General features: G+C 37.9%; 1 protein-coding gene across 2 annotated transcripts in view; it reads right to left on the bottom strand.

Moving 5' to 3' along the window:
- Positions 1-21,038, bottom strand: part of KCNH5 (potassium voltage-gated channel subfamily H member 5) — a 332,299-nt gene that overhangs the window by 46,824 nt on the left and 264,437 nt on the right. The window lies entirely within an intron of this gene.

Genomic DNA, 21,038 nt, shown 5'->3' with positions numbered 1-21,038 from the left:
ATACTGCAGATAGAGTGACCTTCTAACTCTGTACTACAGGCTGCCTGTAGATAGTGAGCTACTAGCATACCATGGCTCATTCTTTTAATGAACTGAACATGCCAAACCAACTTTCAGTTAAAATTGATTGAGTCATCCAGATTTTAGATTGTAAAAGCTTTTGCATCTCTTCCGATATCTTGTAGGACCTCTGAGTCCCCTCTCCCCACCCAATGATAACATAAGGCATGGAGAGAAGGATCCACCCACATGAGTGATATTTGCAGGTTACTTTGAATGACTTTTTTAAATGTATTGTCAGAGAGAGAAAAAGACAATATGAGAAAGAAACTTTTGGCTAATAGAAGTTGATATTATTTTCTAAAAATTTCATTATTTATCTAATCCTTCTTTCCTGGTGATACACAGTAATATAGTTTGGTTTTTTGCTTTCATTTTAAAATAGACTCTACATTTCTGTTCTAATACATATCTATGCAAAAAAAAAAAAAAGATAGAATTAGTGGTTTAAATGAAAAGCTCTGTAAATTGTTAGTTCTACAAAAATCGTCTGTGATTTTTCTGTAGCTAAAGACAGTTTAGTATAAGAAAAGACCACCAGCCTCCAAGTGAGATCCAGGGCCTTAAATTCCATCTCTGCTGCTTATAAGTGTTACAACCTTTGGGATCCACTTAGTCTTAACCTCTGTGGATCTCAGTTTTCTGGATTATACAATGGAACGGTAATATCTTCCTCAAAGGCCTGGTAGGATTAAATGAAATAACATCTGGAAACCAGTGGCATGAAGAGCATACAATCTATTTAGAAACTTTAGTTTAGCTAATGTCATAAGTAGCAAAAGAGTACAAGGTACCCTATAATACATGGTTCAATTTATTTTAGGTTCTTGAAAGATCTTCATTTCTTGTAGGTTTTATTATCAGATTTTAATTGAAGTAAGTTAACATAATTATATTTTAAGAAATAAAAATCCTTAATAAAGTGAATAAAATAATCCAATTAAATTTTCATAAAAACCAAAAGCAGAAACTCTTAAAGATTTTATAGACTGAGTCTATGTCCAAGAGGGGAGACACTCTTGCACAGCAAACACCTAATTTTATAGATGAGTCAGAAGGGAAAGAAATTTTTAAAAGATTAAGAAAAAAATAGCTACATTCTTCTCCCTTAGCTATCCAAGAAAGTTGACTTTAGATACTCCTTTTAGTGAATTAGAAGATCTAGTCTGGTTTCCACAAGACAACCAATCAGATTACAAACACCTGAAGCTCAAAAGTGGTGTTTCTCAAAGTGTTTTCCAAGAAGCATCCAAATTATAATCATTTAGGATAGATTCTTGGGTCCTACTTCAGACCAGCCAAACCAAACCCTTTGAGGGCAGACCCCAAGGAATCTAAATTTTAACCAATATCCCCCAAGTGATTCTTGTGCACGGTTTTTAAAATCACTGACCTAAAAGAGTGGTTTTCAACTCTGGCTGCACATTATAATCACTCAGGGAACATAAAAAATAAAATTAAAAGAAAAATATATCTATGCCTTGTTCTAAACCAATTTAAATTGGAATCTCTAGGGGTGAGGCCCAGCATCATACTTTGTTTCAAAGCTCCCAGAATGATAGTGATTCTAGAGTGCAGCCTGGGTGGAAAACCACTGCATTAAAACATTCCAATATACCCTGCTTCCTCTGTCAAAGCGATGGTCAGAAATCTGTATCAAAACATAAATTTTCCTTTATATGCAAACCTCCAGTTGGGCCTCACTGCTGAGGCTAGGATGGTCCCTTACCACTCAAATTCACTATCTTGCCTATATTTACAGAAAAGTAAATTTTTGGATTTTTTCCACTGGACTCCACCCCCAACGTGGTTAATTAAATTAACCAGTTCAATTCCCAGAATAAAACTGATCCTCAAAAGAGGTTTTTTACTTCATTATTACTTTTCATTCCCTTGCAACATTTGTCACACGGTAGTCATTCAACACATATTTGTTGATTGGATGTGGATCTCTGCTTTAGTCTATTTGGGCTGTTGTAACAAAAATACCATAAACCGAATGGCTCATGTAATTCTCACAGTTCTGGGGGCTGAGGAGTCCAAGATCGAGGTGCTGGTAGATTCTGTGTCTAGTAAGGACCTGTTTTCTGTTTCATAGACAGTGCCTTCTCTCTGGCCTTCCCCTGGTGGAACAGGGTGAGGGAGTTTCTCAGGTCTCTTTTATAAGTGAACTAATCGCATTAATGAGGGCTCTCCCCTTATGACCTAATTATGTCCCAAAGGTCCCACCTTGGGGATTAGGATTTCAACATGAGTCTGGGGTTGGGGGGACACAAACATTCAATCTATAGCAGTCTCTATGTCTTTAAAAGAGTAAAGGAAGAAAGCTCTATATTCCAAGGTAAAGCCACAGTGGCAGCTGAAGCACCATACAACCTAAGGTGAACTTACAAACTTGCTGAGAGTTTTATTTTTCTAAATCTACATAAGCAAAATAATCTGTTTGTTTACCACATCATGCAAAAATAGACTAAAATTTTCACCAAATTTGGAGGGCATATTTAAGATGTATACACACTATGTAGTATACCTGCACTTCACATGCTGGGGAGCGTGATGAGGACCTAAGCAGTCATCCTCCAGTATAGCTAAGACGCAATGCAAAGCCCTTGTGATTGCTACCCAGGAAAAGTAGGATATATATAGGATATCTGTATTAGGACCCTGTAGTCAACGAAAACAGAGTGGTTCAAATGTGAGGTCAAAATCAGAAGTCAAAAGAGCAGAAGCTTTGAATAGCAGGGCTCAATTTGCAAGGAAATTGCTTCCTCACATGTACGAAACTTGGCTTCAGGGTGAGCAATAATGGGCATTTATTCATTTTAACAATGGCTAATGTTTCTCCTCAGCACAGGTGTAAAAGTCACTAGAAATTTGCTGCATGACAAGGGTTTTTAAAAAGAAAGCTCTCTTATCAGGGAAGAGAAAGCTGATTGCAGAGCGCCGATACTTAGTTAGGAGCTGTCAATGCAGTCTTCATCCAATACAGAGTCGAGGACAGCCTCAGCCTGGTTTGGAATGGCCAGTTAACACAAGAAATAAAAAAATCAAGTCTTTAAACTGCTATCTGAAGCTTTGCCTCTATATTAATTTCTTTATCCCATATCAGCTTTGAATTCTTCTAATCTCAGGGAACTAAAGAGAAAAGTAAAAATAAAGGGTTTCATTAGTAAAAACAATCCTGCTTCATTAAATATTAACTTAACATTTGTATAACTATTGATTTTTTAAAAACCTTTCTGCTATACCTCACTTAACTTCTTCCAATAATTCCCTGGGCTCTGTAGAACATATTCATATAAGGGAAAAATTAGTAAACTTTCTGAAGATGGGTTTTGGTTCAAGGACTGTTACTTTACCATTTAATACTGAGAGAACTTGACAAGTTATTTTGTTTTTGTAGGTCCTGGTTTTCTCATTTATTAAATGGATATATGATCCCTGAAGGATACATAAGATATTGCATTTTAAATAGATTACTAAACTGTAAGAGCTACAGAAATGTCAGATATTATAACTATTCCAATTTTAAAGATGACCAAATTGAGGCACACGAGGTTAAGGTGGTCACCTAAGATAGGAAGTAAGTAAGAAATATCACCATGGTTTAAATATAGATTCTCTCATTCTTAGCCTATGAATTTTTTCCATATTACCACAAATAGTCTCAGAATATGGCCAAATGGACTTTTTGACATCAGATCCAGTAAAATAAATATAGATAGATCTATATCTATATCTATATATTTATATCTATCTATCTAAATTGATATATAGATATAAAGGAAGAGAGAGAGAATCAGAAACTTTGAAAAAAATCCAGTAAAATATCATAGCTTTCAGAATGCCCAATCCAAAATCTGTTTTGGAATCCAAAAGACTCTTAGGTGTAATGAATGGAGAAGTAAGGAAATTGGGATAAGTAACCAGGGAGAATGTAAAGTGCATGTCCTTCCAAGGACACATCAACAGACTTACACAAGTTAGCCTTCACGTCTACATTTTGTTTTGACCTGGAGTTTAGCAGAGGGAGTTCTTTAACACTTGCTTCCCTGTAAGACACTGATATTACACAAGTTGACAACAAGAGTGAAGGTCAAATCTCCAGACTTTTAATGCACAAAAGTTATCTTGTATGGCAAATCAATTCAGTAGCTGGTTACTCAAGTTTGTCTATGTAGATCACAAGCTCATAAGGTGGAAAGTCTCAAAGAGTCACTCATCCCCCCCCATCTTAAGGCCTGTGTTGTCCCAGACAGAGCAGCAGTCATGCCACTTGTAAAAAATTAACACGCTGTCCTCACACTACAAGTGGTTGTCAGAAAAGGCAACTTTAACCTAAAAATCAATGATGAGTCTGACTTTCCATCAAAAGCAATATTTCCTCAGAATACCTAACATTGTATGGCATGTTCAAAAGCACCAAGTTGATCAACTCTCTAAACAAGTATAATTTTAAATATCTATATGATATATGGTTTAAAACTTTCAGAGAACAAATCACATATATTTTATCCATTTTTATTTAAATAATCATTGGAAGAGGGACTTTGGTTAGAGGCCAGGGGCCAGAGAGACTTCTTCAGGGGGCTGAGGATTGGTGAGGGGGTAGGTATTCATCACAGAGGCCCATAGCAATACACACAGACTGCATATTAGTTGGTGCCCTGCTTCCCACATGGACCATATGTCGTAGTATGGGTGTAAGTGCCAGAAATCTCTGGGTAGGAAATGCTGCGCACTTGGAACTATCAATAATTCCTTTACAAAGCAGCCATTTCCCTGGTTACCCTTATTGTCAGAAGAGTCTTCACTCAATCTAAAGAACTTCACCTTCCATGTCTCTTTTCAGTGGAGACCAAGGGATCACAAAAGCTGGTCACAACCCTCTGCATACCTTAATGTTAGGCAGCTGCCACTTTAACAATGGCTTTCCAACCATGCTGTGCTTGTGAATCACCTGGAGTGAATCCTTACACCCCACCCCGTACCTGGTAACTATGGCTCAGTATCTAAAGTGGGGCTCAGAAATCTGCAACTTGAACATGTACCCCAACGGATTCTCATGCAGGTAATCCATGATCGTCACTTTTCCCTATGGTCTGATCTAAGTCACCCCTAAAAATGTTCATGGTCCCATGGCATCTCCTTCAGGTTGCCTGCAATCCTTCAGGTCATAATCACTTCTCCTGGAATTCCTATTTATGTTAGAGACTGGGGTAATCATTTAAAGTGTAAATATACATAAGTGATATGTCACATATGTATTATACTGTAAAAGAAATGTGTGTTATATACATATATAGTATGTTATATTTATGTATATATAAAAGTATTTATTATAAATGCATATAAATGTTGTACGTTATAAATGTTATATAGTTTGTACATTTATGTTATACTCGTATGTTATAAATCATTAAGTACTGTGAGTCCATTTGTACTCATTAGGGGAGAATAGCTACTCTCCCCTAATGAGGTATCCAAACAGAAGGACTTCTATAAGCCTAGTAGTCCTAATACTCTCCTCTCTTTCACTTCCTTCTCTCCAGAAAAGGAATGACCTCTCTGGTTGGTGAGGTTAGAAGAAGTGTAGCCATTTCCTCTCCCCTTTAGAAACTGTCCTTCCTGCGGAGATGAAGCATTTAGGCTTATTTACTGCAGAAGGAGTTTATCAGGGCAGGCTCTTCCTTCATAGGTGAGAGCTGTGGTTACCCAGCCAGATCAGTGCCTGGATGGTAAATCTTTCTGTTTCAGGGCTAAAGTACTAGAAAGCCCACTTGATAAAGCTCTAAAGCTATATCCTCCAATCAGCTTTATCAGTAATAACAGTGATATTTTAATCTCTCAATTGGTTGCAAATATGAGATAGACATAGGGGTTTTATACCTTAGACCCCTCAAACCTCTACAACACCCCAAAAGATAGATGTCATGGTCAACAGAAGAGTGGGTATTTCTAAGCCCCAAAAAGCTACATGGAGAATAAAGCTTGGGGAGTGGGGGTAGAGGCAAAACCTGAAGTTCTAGAAGGTGGGAGGGAGGTATGAATCCATCAACGGGAAAATTTACATTACAATTTTCTTCACAATCTGGCTCTGCTGCAGATTTTTACAGCATTAGCTTCTCTTCAACAGATTTTTAAAAATCTAACCTCTTTAACCTTTTCTTAGAGATATTATTTATGTTAGGGGCATGTAAATGCATGTAATGATAACTATATTCAATCTTCTTGCAAATAGGAGGAGCTCCAATATTGATTCACTCACTTGCCAAACATTATTTGAACATTACAGTATAAAACGCTACTGTAGATGCTATGATTACACTATTCACAATCTTTGACCTCAAGTAGTTTACAATTTTGTGAGAAAAATGGACTAAATATAAGTATAATAAAAGGTACAAGTAATAAACTCAAGGAGTTACTTCTTTAAGTTACCAAAGCTTTGATGCAAAAGCAGCTCATGCCCAGATGACACAGATGCCATCCAGGGTGCAGGTAAGGGTCACTTCCACTGCCTGGCCCAGATCCTGGAGAAAGAACTTCACTGAGCTGTATTTTGACTGGGTACTTTCTCTAATTCTCTAATTCATGAGTTGCTCTTTTTAAATGACAGTTCTCTCTCTCTGCATTTCTTTAAATTAATAACCCTGTGGAATATTTTTCATTAAAAATGAATTTTACCTTTACTATGAAATGTCAAACATGAATAAAATGAGCAACTTTTTCTTGCAGGGAATATTATAAAAAAGAAAGATATTAGTTCACCTTTTCTTTGACAAATATGACTAATGGAATGAGCTTATTGAAGTAATATATCTCTTCCCATACCAGTTGCCTCTCTATTATGTTTTCTCACAAGCAGATGAATGGATACAAATAATTTTTTTTTAATTAAATCCTTCAAAGATGCCAGAATGTTAAGGGCAGGTGAAGTTAAATTTTTTATGAAAGCAAAATGTAGTTGCCGTTTACTTCTAAAAGTGCAATTCAAATTTAGCTCGAGGTTCTAAATAAGAGGAAACCTGCTGTATAAAAAATAAATAAAATAAAATACAAAAATTCAAAAAAAAAGAGAGCAAACTTAACTCTTGGCTTACAAAACTACCAGGTTAATACTAAGCACAGATTGGAAAAGCTCTTTTCCATGTTTCCCAATGCTTCCCCTGAGTGTCTCCCGCTAAGATAAACCCATTTATGTAATAACTGTTTCTATATCCACGGGGGCATAGTTAATAGGACAGTATTTCAATAGAAAGAAGAGTGCTCAGACAGTCAAACTTGATAGATAAAATTCAGGATGAGTTTAGAACATTTAGTTAAAGTACACATTTTAGGTCAAGTTAAATTTGCTAATGCTCTGGGACCTAATGAAACTTAAAAGCTTTTGCAAAGCAAAGGAAACTACAAACAAGAAGAAAAGACAACCCTTACAATAGTAGAAAATATTTGCAAATGAATCAATGGACAAAGGATTAATCTCCAAAATATATAAACAGCTCATGCCACTCAATATTAAAAAAACAAACAACCCAATCAAAAAATGGGCAGAAGACCTAAACAGACATTTCTCCAAAGAAGACATGCAGATGGCCAAGAAGCACATGAAAAGCTGCTCAACGTCACTAATTATTAGAGAAATGCAAATCAAAACTACAGTGAGGTATCACCTCACACCAGTTAGAATGGGCATCATCAAAAAATCTACAAACAACAAATGCTGGAGAGGGTGTGGAGAAAAGGGAACCCTCTTGCACTGTTGGTGGGAATGTAAATTGATACAGCCCCTATGGAGAACAATATGGAGGTTCCTTAAAAAACTAAAAATAGAATTACCATATGACCCAGCAATCCCACTACTGGGCATATACCCAGAGAAAACCGTAATTCAAAAAGACACATGCACCCCAATGTTCACTGCAGCACTATTTATAATAGCCAGGTCATGGAAGCAACCTAAATGCCCAACAACAGACGAATGGATAAAGAAGAAGTGGTACATATATACAATGGAATATTACTCAGCCATAAAAAGGAACGAAATTGGGTCATTTGTAGAGACGTGGATGGATCTAGAGACTGTCATACAGAGTGAAGTAGTCAGAAAGTGAAAAAGAAATATTATATATTAACACATATATGTGGAACCTAGAAAAATGGTACAGATGAACCGATTTGCAGGGCAGAAATAAGAGACACAAATGTAGAGAACAACATCTGTGGTATGGACACCAAGGGGGGAAAGTGGCGGGGGTGGGGTGGCGGGGGTGGGGTTGGGGTGGTGGGATGAATTGGGAGGTATTGATTGACATATATACACTAATATGTATAAAATAGATAACTAATAAGAACCTGCTATATAAAAAAATAAATAAAATAAAATTCAAAAAAAAAATTTGCTAATGCTCATCTTCACACACACAGCAAAACAGCATGGAAGTGTGTTCATTAACTTAGATTAGAGAAATGCAATCCATGGGTTAAAAGGGCCAAGAACTGGACTTGACATCACAACCCCTGCCTGTTCTCTTAACATGTATCATTAGCCAAATCATTTCATCAAATGTTAGGGACCACAACTGAGATTTTACCCCTAATAGAAGTTATATATGTTGAATCTGTGAAGTTTAGAAAAAGGCAGAGGTAAATATTGTTTAGTGTTAACAGAAGAAAGTAGGCATTTCTTTTGGGAAAAGTCAACATTATTCTGGGCAAGCATAAAAGCATTTATTTCCACAATTCTCAGCATATCCCATTGCTGCTTATGGAATTCCTCACCAGTACATACTATATTTGGCTCTTAAGAGGGAGCTTCTACTTTCTAAAGAGATCAGACCTGGATACCTTGCTAACATTGCTCTTAATTTCATATCACCAGTGACTGACAGACTCCAGTAATACTGAGACTAAAGGTTGACCTTCTCTTCCCATTAGAATTTTGAGAGGGTCTTGGGCACCAGTCTGGCACTGCCACTTATGAAATGCATCCTGTCAACATCTTCATCACCACCAATTTCCCCATCAGCACCACTAATCTTCACTAAGGCCTCACGTGGGATGGTCTCTATGCATTTAACACTCACAACAACTCTATGAGGAGGGTACTAGACCCTAAGCCCCATGAGGACAGGAACCTATCTGTTTTATTCACTCCAAATAGTCTGGATTTAGAAAAGTACCTGGCACTTAAGAAGTACTCCATGCATATTTACTGACTATTATACCATTTTACAGATGTATAAACTGAGACATAGGAAGTAAACTCATGTGCCCAAGATCATACTCTTGAACCAGAAGCTGCCTCTCTAGTTCTTACAAAGACAGATCTTGGAACATTCCTTATGAAAGAGTATAGATTCTCTTTGACTATGGGTGTAAACAAAATTGCTTTTATTTCTGAATTGGGTGGAAGCTGTGGTCCACTTTTCCTGCCTGTAGTTGTTTAAGAGAGAAGGAGCCATGTGTTTGGGACATGTTTTTCCCTTTTCTCCTTTCACCAAAACAACAACCAAAGATTCATTCTAAATTCAATACCTGCTGCTGGCAAAGAGAGAATTCAGGTACCCCTTGGAGAGTCCCAAATATTACCGTTTCCCCTTACTATTTTTGGACAGGTTTTAACTAGTTAAAATGTATCTGCTTATAGTAATCCAATGGCAAGTCCACATTTTTCATCTTTAATTTCCCAAGGAATGTTTTTAATTCCGCAAAAATGTAATCTTTGCAAATTCTTCTTAAAGATACATCCAAAATGATCCCAGTAGTTATCAGAATTGTAAAAAATAAGAAATTGGATACCTCTTTTCCTGCTACTTTACTCTCAGTACTTATTCCCCCATGGGTATCGGGTTCTGCTGCCAGAAAGGGAAGCAGCACACATTGCTTTGAAGTAATGAACTCTGCAGTATCAGTACTCAGTCATTCAATCAACAAATGTCTCTGGAGTGCTGGAGCGCAAAGAATAGTTGGATGTATGGGATAATAAACATTTCTCTGTCTTTAAGAGCTTAACAGTCAATGTATGGGGACACGGCATCTGTTCAATACGTATAACCCTACAAAGCAACATGCAGTAAATACTGAATAAATGACACAGTGGTGGGTGGTATATGAGTACAGAGAAAGGAGAGATCACGTGGAGCTGGAGAAAGTGGGGAGGCGAATGGGGGGGCTGGCAAAGCTGATCCTTGAGGAGGGAACTGAAGTCATAGGATAGGTGACTAGGTGCTTTTATAAAATAGCAATTCAAGTGGCACATATCTTTTTCCTCGTAATATATTCTTTTCCCAAGCTCTCCTCCATTTGTCTAAATCTCGATGATTTCACTGTTCCATATTTTAAAAATGTGATCTCAAATTTTAAGTTTTGAGAACAAAAGGCTTTTTATAATTCAAAAAAGGAATACCTTTGCCCTTGTCTTGCATTTAAAATAACCACTTTTTTGCTGTATGAATTGCTATACTTTGCCTTTATTATAAGGCTGGTCATTCCTTTTTTTTCTCTTTTTGGCCGCACCGCATGCGGAACTTCCCCGACCAGGGATCGAACCCGTGCCCGCTTCAGTGGAAGCACGGAGTCTTAACCACTGGACCACCAGGGAAGTCCACCCTGGTCATTTATTTTAGCTTGACTTTATTGTGGTGAGGTATTAACTGCATTTCTGATATTCTTTAATCAAAATTAATCAACTGCATCTTTGACAAACTAGAACACATCTGATGTTGAACACTGTCTGAAATCTAGACTAGAATAGCATATTTAAATTGGGCATATTTTTTCAAAGAGGATTTGGACAAAATGAGAAAATGCCTGAATAATTTAAAGTCCTATGGCATCAATTATGAATTTATTTCTGGGATATGGATATTTGACCCTGGAATATACAGCGGTGCCTGTGCTTCCAGAAAGAGATTGATGTGTTTGTTTTATAAAGTTTGTTCAAAAGCTGGAAATCCAAATCTCTTGTATCCTGTTTGGTATAGTAAAGCCAGCTTACCCTCCAAGCATCAGATACATTTTCATATAATTGCATTTGTTGCAAGTCTTTTCTGCTGACAGACTTGCCCTGATTGATTTTTTGAATTTTTAAAGTCATCTCTCTCCCTCTCTCTCTCTCTTTCTGCATTGTTTGAGCTTCATTACTGTTGTCAACCTCCACAGAATTTCTGGTTCATAATTAAAATACCCCTCTAAAAGGAGTGTGCCAAGTAGAATGACCTAGGAATGCAACAACAGAGATTTTTCAGCTTGGCAAAACTACCAAATCCAAAGACGCAGACCTACTAGAGAATGGACTTGAGGACACGGGGAGGGGGAAGGGTAAGCTGGGACAAAGTGAGAGAGTGGCATGGACATATATACACTACCAAATGTGAAATAGCTAGCTAGTGGGAAGCAGCCGCATAGCACAGGGAGATCAGCTCTGTGCTTTGTGACCACCTAGAGGGGTGGGATAGGGAGGGTGGGAGGGAGACGCAAGAGGGAGGAGATATGGGGCTATATGTATATGTATAGCTGATTCACTTTGTTATACAGCAGAAACTAACACACATTGTAAAGCAATTAAACATCTAATAAAGATGTTAAAAAAAAGAACAAAACAAATCTACTTTCATTGTTTTCTCACCAGAGCAAAGGTCCACATTAAGCCCTTTTTTGCAAACACTTTGGAGAAGTCAGCTGCATTAGAATGTAGGGGATGAGGCCCTTTCAGGCAGTTTTCTTTGCTCCCCACCCCATACCCACTCCCAACAGCCTTCAGAAAAAGTCCTCCTAGTGTGTGATTTCAGTAACAAGCCACTCTGTGACTGCCAGGTGTGGAACGTTGCTATTAACAAGCCAGCAGTCAGCCTCCTTTTATGGTGTCGTAAATCCAGCAGGCTGGATCTGATCTTCCATGCTTGGTTTTTGCTGGCATAACAGACCCTTCCCCATGTGACAGCACACTCTACAGTAGCTAAGTAGGTCATCCTACATTCTGGTTTCTGAATTTCCAAGCATTAGGAAACACTATTTTCTCACTCAGGAAGGGGCACGTATCTTCTTGTCACGGTAAACTCACTTTCAAAGGACCTGTGTTACATGTCACCCATTTAACATGCTAGAATTATGATGCCATCCACAACCATATCTCAACTAGTTGCTAAGGCAGCTGTTAAAAGAGGGAAGCAAATTCCTGGACAGGGTTCAATGCCCCACATTACCTCTCTGTGTTGCCTTCAGGGAAAACTGGCTACTTTTTACATGCAGAATTAGCAGTTACAGTTTTTACTCTGCAGTTTCCATTCCAGAGTGTGAGCTTCCTAAGGGAAAGTGCCTCTGCTGAACTTCTGCTGATGACATCACTCTCTAGAGGATAAAACTGCGGACATGGAACAAACCCCAGCAAAATCAATGCCAACTCCTAAAAGTGTTGGATGAATCAAGTATAACCTGATTCAGAAAGAAGAGGCAGAAAATGAAGGCCTTTCTCTGGGAGAAAATACTGAAGCTTCTCTGGGTCAACTGAGTGTCTCTGCCTATTTAGTAGAACAACTTGATTTGATTCCTTTGGGAAAAGATTAGTTGGTTGGAATGTCAAAATCTGTGAAATGCACCTCCCAGCTGGGAAAAAAAAAAATGGACATTCCAGGAAGGCAGATTCTATTTGGGTCATAACAGTCAACTATTACAAATTAAGTCTAACCACAGAGCAGTTCTCCATTTTTGCATTTGTAAAATGCATATAATGCTTTAAAAGGCTTTTTATTTTATATAAACTGATATGTTTTATTACAATATTTATTTTACTTTATTGGCAATAATCTGAATTCTCTGAATTCACAATAAGCATCTTGAAACCCCTCTTCTGACTAACCAAATTCTTCTCAAAATATGTCCTGTTATAAAGTGTTACAAAGCTACTTCTCAAAATCAGCGTGGAAGGCTTTTGAACACATGTCTTTTGAGCTCTATATTTTCTCAGGTACCTCAGAGGACAGAAAAGGCTGAGTCAGTGGATCCCACTTAAAAAGTGAAGGGAAGAAATCCCTATAATAACAAACTATATGATCAAATTTAGGTGTTGTCTTGGGGACTGGGGAGGAAGGAACTCCCCCAAAAGAACTCTGCCTAAAAATTCATTAAAATACAGATCCATAAACAGATCCAAATTTGATACTTTACATACGACCACATCCATTAACTTCTTTTTCCAGAAGAGGGAAGGAAAAAGAGACAAAAGAAAATAACAAGTTAGGATAGGAAAAATTGCATGCATTCCAAATTTAAATCAATACCAAAGGCATTAGGGAAGAAAATATGTACATTTCAGCCTTAATATTAATAGAAATCCTTGCTTTTTAATTCAAAAGGAATATTTTTCCTTTAAATGAAGATGGCGTGATATAGCACCGGGCTTTCAGTGGTCCCTCATCAAATATTAATTGTTGAGAATTCAGAAGTGGTAGACATATTGGAAATAAACAGTCTGGCATCCAGTTATGATACTCCTAGAAAGGCACTACTGTAAGGCAGAATTCAGCTCTAAAATTAAACAAAGGATTGTTTCAAGTGATTGTTGGCTACTTTGAGAATTCCCAAGAAAAATAATTTATAAAATGTCTACCTTCTTATGTTAGTTGAATATGCTTCAGTCTACTTCATGCTTATTCATTTCCTTCTTGTTTACTACTACTATACATACTTTCTTGCAATCAGAATAAACTCTAGTGTTGGAAAGAGTTATCAAACAGACAGTATTATCTACTGTCAAGTTATGTTGGTAAATTATTGAATCTAGCCCCCACTCTAAAACTTAGGAAACTCCGTCCTTAACTGACTGCTTTGGAGGCATTATTGAAGAGTGAGAGATCTGTGAACCTATGTCCTGGTAACTAAATGTGGAAAAGTTTCTTTTCGATCTGGAAGCAGACCAACAGAGAGCTCTAAATAGAAGCAGCTTAAGGGCTCAAAAGACTGCATATTTAGGTCTCTGCTTTACCTAAATGCACATGACAAACTTCTGGAATTGCTGAAAGTCTGCTCCTTTTTACCACCATCAGAGAAATGAGAGCCGCTTGGAGTTGGGAAACTGAGGCTGGAGCCTCAGAGCAGTATCAGCTCTGTGGCCATGAGCAAGCCACCTTATCTCTCTTTGTTCACTTCCCTACAGTGTTGATTTGAAGCTCAAATGAGATAATGCCTGTGGTGTGCAAACTACATCAGTTTAGAGGTGAAAGTTCTACAAACCATAATGTATAAGCAGAGCTATTGCCAGCAGGGCCAGTAGTTCACAGTGAATCTGCACTCCTGATGCTCAATTGAGGTCATGAGAGTTATAACAACACCCTGTTCAGATTCAAGTGTGGTATACAGATTCTTCAAAGGAAACTTCGAGAAAAAAGTTTGCTCTTCAAAGTTATTTAGCATGAGATTAAGGCAGTATCCTGGTAAATCTAGCCCCTGGCATCAGGCGATCTTAATTCACGCAACAGTGATAAAATTGTTGTACTATTCTGGAAGCACTAGCATTGTGCAGAATCTGCAGGCATAAATGGTTAGAAACTGCAGCTGGAAGTTAACTCTAATTGTGATTTAACACTAATTAGTAACGGTCATTTTCATAATCCTATTTTCATAAGACTCTTTGCCAAAGTTGTCAAGGGTACCATTTGCTTCTCTGAATGACCGCGATTATTCTGTGCTGGGCAACGTGTCTGATTCACGTTTCATTCCTTCAATTAGCAGGCACTACAGGCACTCTTCTGGTCATCGACAATACAGAGATTACAGAAAATACCTACTTTATGAAGCTTATTGTTCTGTTGAAAAAACAAAAATGTAAATAGGAAACCAAAGTACCGCAATCAATGCTGTGAGAAAAGTAAGTGTAGATACTATAGAATACTTGAGTTTTATGGAGACCATATATCTTTTGTTCCAACTGTGGACAATGTTTTTACTAGCGTCTTTTTCATGGGATAAAAAACATGGATTTGTGGAATGAATGTGCTCCCATATTTTGTTTAGCTGATATGGGGGGGGGGGTGCGGGAGAAGAAGGTACTGAAGTTGGAACTCCCATTATCACATTCCTAGACTATTTCTTCAAAGATGCCAGTAATGACCATTGAAATACATGTAGTTTGCACCACATATACACCAAGCAAATACTTTAGGCCTATTTGATATCCAATTTCAGTATGTTTTCCATCCACAGAAGGTAATTGCTGTAGAGATGCTTCATTGCTCACAGAAAAAAAGACATTCTGTACCACTGGATTTCCCATGATAAGAATGCTTTCGGGAAAGAAAAACCATTGCATAGTTCTGAGCCTGTGCTAATTCAAGAGTGAGTCTAAACTGCTATTTCTTACCACTGGAACATTAAAATATAGGACTGGTACTACATTCATCCATAAAGTTGCCAGCTGGCTTCAGCTGCACTCTACTTGAAAACAGTGCCACCTGTGGAAAAGGACTCTGGCTCTACGGGGTGAAAAGAATGCTACAGGTACCTCTATTTCTGATTTTCCAATTTAGAATTGGTATTGGTCATTCTTGGAAATTTTTCTAAGTTTAAACGGGGATCTTAAATCACTGTAGGAGTGCAAGAATATTTTGCAAGTATTGATAATTATGCATTGCCTAGAAGTTACAAAAATCAATGCTGAATACTGATACTGCAGCACTTCCCCAGTAATACAGACCTATATCAGCCGTAACTGTTGATTTTAGAATATTTCTAAAAATTACTCCTTCACGTTCAATTTTAAAAAAACAGGGTTGTTATGGACTGAATTTTTGTTTCCTACCTGCCCTCCCAATTCATATATTGAAACCCTAACCCCTAGTGTGGCTGTACTTAAAGGTGGGGCCCCTAAGGAAGCAATCAAGGTTAAATGAAGTCATAAGAGTAGGTCCCTGATCCAGTGGAATCCTTATACAGTAAAAAGAGACACCAGAGAGTTCATGCTCTCTTCCCCACACACACGCCCGGAGAAAAGGCCATGTGAGAACACAAGAAGCCAGCCGTCTGCAACCCAAGAAGAGAGTTCTCACCAGACACCAACGCTGCCAGCACCTTGATCTTGGACGTACAGCCTCCAGACTGTGAGAAAATAAATTTCTGTTTAACCACCCAGACTGTGTTAGTTTGTTATGGCTGTCTGAGCAGATTAATACAAGGGTTAAATGAATACTGTTGAGGTGCTCCAGATTATCCTGTGTCTTGACTTAAGGGATTCAGAAATGTATGGTAAAAAGGAGTATCAACCAGGAGCAAGATGAGTCTCTGAGGCAACAGTGGAGGCATTTCTCTGAGACTACAACTAAAGGGTAAGCATCAGTTTGGCATCATTTTGGATCAATGTCCAATGGGCTCCACTCCATAAACACGCCTCCAAGTGTCCTCTCTCTAATTCCTTCAGCAATGAGTTGTGACAACACTCGTGAGATGTTGCCACGAAGGATGCTCATTATGGACTCAGTGTCCAGTGGTTTTATTGGAGTTTAGTCACACAGGTATCCTGTCTGGCACATACTAAAATGCCACACTCCTTGAAGGAAAGTAAATGTTTAGCATAAGCCACACTGTTTGGATAATTCGCAGGTACCGTGAGCCACTATTATTAGAGTGGTGGGAACTCTCTTGAAGTTCAAGTTCTCAGATGCCAGCCAAGGGCCCACTTGGTAAGCAGTTCTTTCAAAGTCCAGCAGTCAGGCTTGCTACATTTACTCTTTTTACACAATGGTAAAGATCATTGTGTAACAGGAGGCAGAATGAGCAGAAGTGCAGAGATTACGTTTAACGTCTGATTAGAATTCTTTAAGATTTACATATCACCTGTGCTGGTTGTGCTGTGTGCCTTCTCAGATCTGTCCCTGAGGGCTGGTCCTCAAGTTAATAAATACCATTTAGTCATTCCAGGAAATGGTATCTTGAATAGGTAAAATAAATAAATCATAAATAAAATCAGCAAGTGAGTCAACCTTCCTCTGTTGCTCTCCTATGCCTTTTCTGAATATGTTTAAACGTATTGGAAACTATAGAACTGTCTTCTTATTATTGAAAAACATATACCAACCAGTCCTTTTACTCAACTTAGTCTAGTTTCTGACTCTCGCATGGGGGATCTTAATCTCCAGCAGTCTGGTAAAGCCTGTGGAATAGACCTCATTCCAGAAGAGCTGCTTTAAATGCACAAAATAAAATACATAGTGTTGCAAAGGAAACATACTGTATTGAAATTCAGTTACCAAATTTTAAAACTAATTCGCAAGATAGTAATCTATGTGCTTTTTTATTAACACAGTAACATTATTATCACAGCAGGTCTAATAACTATCATAATTATTAAGTACTGATGAGTGCAAACAACATTTTAGGATGTCTTCAACAAAAACAATATGCTATGAAAATATCTGTAATGTCTTTTGGTACTTCTAATAACACTGTAGTTTGTTATCAACTTTCATAATTGAAAAAAGGGCTAAATTTCACTTAGAAATTAAAGAAAATAACGATATAATCATTTTTCTCATCCAAATTTACAGGATGCAGGTAAAAATTTCAGGCTTCTAGTATCATGAGATCAGGGGTTCTTTAAATCATTCCATTCAGTTCACAAACAGTTGACCAAGGGCAAGCAGATCTGTTTTGTTTGACTATAGTGTTTTCAAAGACAAAGTAAATTAGTTACCAAACTAATGAGATTTCACATAAAAATTCATACTTCTGGCTTCTCTGAAAAAAAATATGCAGACCAAGCAACAGTGGGCTGGTATTCCAAGGCAATGTACAAGCAGACTGAGTAGCAGCTGCCCTTCTACGTGTGGTGTGAACTTTCCAGTCTTCATAGCCACATAGCCTTGCCTTACTCACATGTGTTATCTACCTGGCTCTTGTAGCCACCTCTTTTTTTGTTTGGTTTGTTTGGATTTTATTTTTGTGTGCAACCACCTCTTAGATATGGCATTTTCCATTCCATCATGACCCCCTCTTGCTGGGTGGCAATTAGTAGAGATTTGCTTTCTAACAAAGGGGAAGAATTCTATTTGCATACCTACTGTCCTCCCCATCTAACTTCCGGTCCTCTACTCTCAGCTACTGACACACTAAGGCCCATAAGAAGCCACGTGTGTTAGTAAAGTTTCACTGAAGCACAGCTATCCTCTTTTATTTATATACTATCTTTGGCTGCTGCTATGGACTGAATTGTGTTCCCCTAAAATCAATATGTTGAAGCCCTAATCCCCAAGTAGGATGATATTTGAAGAAAGAGTCCTGGGGAGATAATTAGGTTTAGATGAGGTCATGAGGGTCCTCATGATAAAATTAGTGCCTTTGTAAGAAGAGACCCTGGAGAAATTGTTTCCTCTCTCTATCTCTCTCCACCATATGAGGGCACAGCAAGAAGGCAGACATTGCCAAACCAGAAATAAAAGAGCCCTTATTGGGGAACCGAACTGACCAGCGCCTTGATCCTGGACTTCGCAACCTCCAGAACTGTGAGAAATAAATTCTTGTTGGTGAAGCCACCCAATCCATGGTGTTTTGTAATGGCAGCCCAAGTTAAGACAGCTAATATCACGCTACAATAGTGGGGTTGAGTAGTTGAGACAGAAACTACATGGTCCTCAAATTCTAAAATATTTACTATCTGGTCCTTGCCAGAAAAATTTTGCCAACCCCTGCTCTAGTTTTTGGATGAAATTACCAGTTATAGGTCTAGAAATTTTATATAGAGGGACCGAAGGATGATTAGTGGGAGCTATATTTGCATAACAAACGTCTTATTTCTCCTTAATGGAGATGGAGACAAGCAGCTAAAGCACTACCAAATTCCTCCCTGCTACAGCCACCGAGAACTACACACTATAGAGCTACTGTATGTGCTTATGTGGCTAGAGCTGTAGTCTATGAAGCCTGGAAACCTGAGCCCCAGATCTGCTCCCCCAACTTGGAGCTAGCCCTTAATTAATGATTGTGATAGCTAGGAGATATCGTTAGCATGCTAAGGACATAGTCTTGATTCTACGATTCACAACCAATGTTCACTGAAAGAATGCTGAAAATAGTAGCAATAAGAACAAAATATTTTCTGTTAATAGCTCAATGGGGGAATGAAGTTAAAGTAACTTAGTGAATGAGAAACTCCATACACTGTTGAGAGTGTGTCTGTAGGGTATTGTTGTAGGGGGAAAAAGTCAGCTATTTTGACAAACAAAAGCAACATGGTATAATCGAAAGAATATGGGTTTTAGAATCAGACAGAGATGGACGCTGACCCGTAATTTATTTGGCAACTTGCTGTCTCACTCTCAGCACCTCAACCTCCTCATCCATGAAATGGAGATTATACTGCCTCATCTGTGGGTTGTTGATATTTAATAAGATTAATTATTGTATGCAAAATATGTTGAAGTGCATGGCTATAAAATAGGCTCTCAAAATGGTAGCTATTCTCATGAATCATTTTTTTTAGTTTCTCTTCTTTATGAAAATACTTTTTTTCTGAGACTAAAGTGACACTGATTAGCGATACACCCACATTCAAGTTATTGAGACCATCTATCAATTGCAGAAGGGCAGGAAATATTTTTTAAAAATAAACAAACAAAAAACCTGACACATGTTATAACAAGGAACAAGGGAAGAAGCCATATGATATAACTAGCACACCCGCACCTACAGAGGCAGGCGCTCCATTCCTGGGCCCCATTAAAAAAACAGCACGAATTTTCTGTCTCTAACACCATCAGAGATAGACACACTGCTATGTGTGCTCAGCTCTTATAACCAACGTGTGTGTGTGTGTGTGTGTGTGTGCGCATGTGTAATGTGCACATGCTCAGATGTATGAAAGAGAAAAAGAGATGATAGAGCTTTGTGATTAACTCATCTTGAAGAACCAAACTTTATTTGCCACTGGTGAGTTGTCTTAATTATCCCTCTTTGACACCTTGCATTGCAAATATATCAGTTGGTTATTTAATATTAATTTCTTTAGGTCTGAGTTCCCTCATGTGTTTTGAAGGGAAAATAACTGCCCTTTTTTCCCCACAGGAATATTATAAACATCAGATGAGATGATGTGTAGACAACAGTGCTTTGAGGAGCACAGTGACAAATAATATCTGTCCTGAGGACTGTCAGGACAGATCTGAGTTTTGGTAAGCTTGTAGTACGTGGGAAGATTCTAAAACTGGCAAAATGTATATTGGGAAGATTTAATAAGACATACAAGTTTCAAATATCCACCAGGTAGCCTTGTAGAAGAGAAGGTAGAACACAGACCTAAGGAGACATATTTCTGTGTAATACTAGACAGGACTCCAATTTCCCTAATGAATGAGCAGGTGCCCTGTTTGGTACCCCTCTTCCAGGTTTATCATTACCTTAACTCTCAATTACTTGTACAAATAGATGTTTCACATATTTGCATTTCACGTAATATTCGCACTTGGCTGTCATCTCCTTGAGTGTGGGGACTGTGTATTTAGCCCTCATGCTCTCTATAGTTCTTTACATTTTGTCTTGCAGGTTGTGGATGCTCAATAACTATTTGTTAACAAAATATAAACTGAAACTGCTATTCAAATATAAATCAAGTGTTGTGACACTAGTACGAATATGACTCCTGAAGTCTTATCCTCTCTTAGAACCCTGAGTAGAGAATTACATTGATTTGCTTACTTATGCACATTTCTTTGTTGCTGCAGTATAGATGTTAATTTGTCTCTTGGATTGATTTTTTTCTCCATGTTAACTAGCAGGAAGGTTCTATTTAAGAGGTTAATGGAAGGGAAGGCTTGTTATTTCAAAATACTTCATCATAGACAGGTAATCATCTTAGATGAAATTCCTTAAGTGCTGTTATCCAAACATCTATTTCACTGTTGGCAATAAAAGAGCCCTCGCCAATGTCCAATGACTTATAAGTCAGAGCTAGGAGATTTCTTTATGCAAATTAAATTTGTGCCACACTCATCAAT

The sequence above is a fragment of the Balaenoptera borealis genome, assembly GCF_965194805.1.
Source record: "Balaenoptera borealis genome assembly, chromosome: 3".
Taxonomy (NCBI): domain Eukaryota; kingdom Metazoa; phylum Chordata; class Mammalia; order Artiodactyla; family Balaenopteridae; genus Balaenoptera; species Balaenoptera borealis.
The sequence above is the reverse complement of the archived record's forward strand: the minus strand, read 5'-3'. Positions and strand labels throughout refer to the sequence as shown.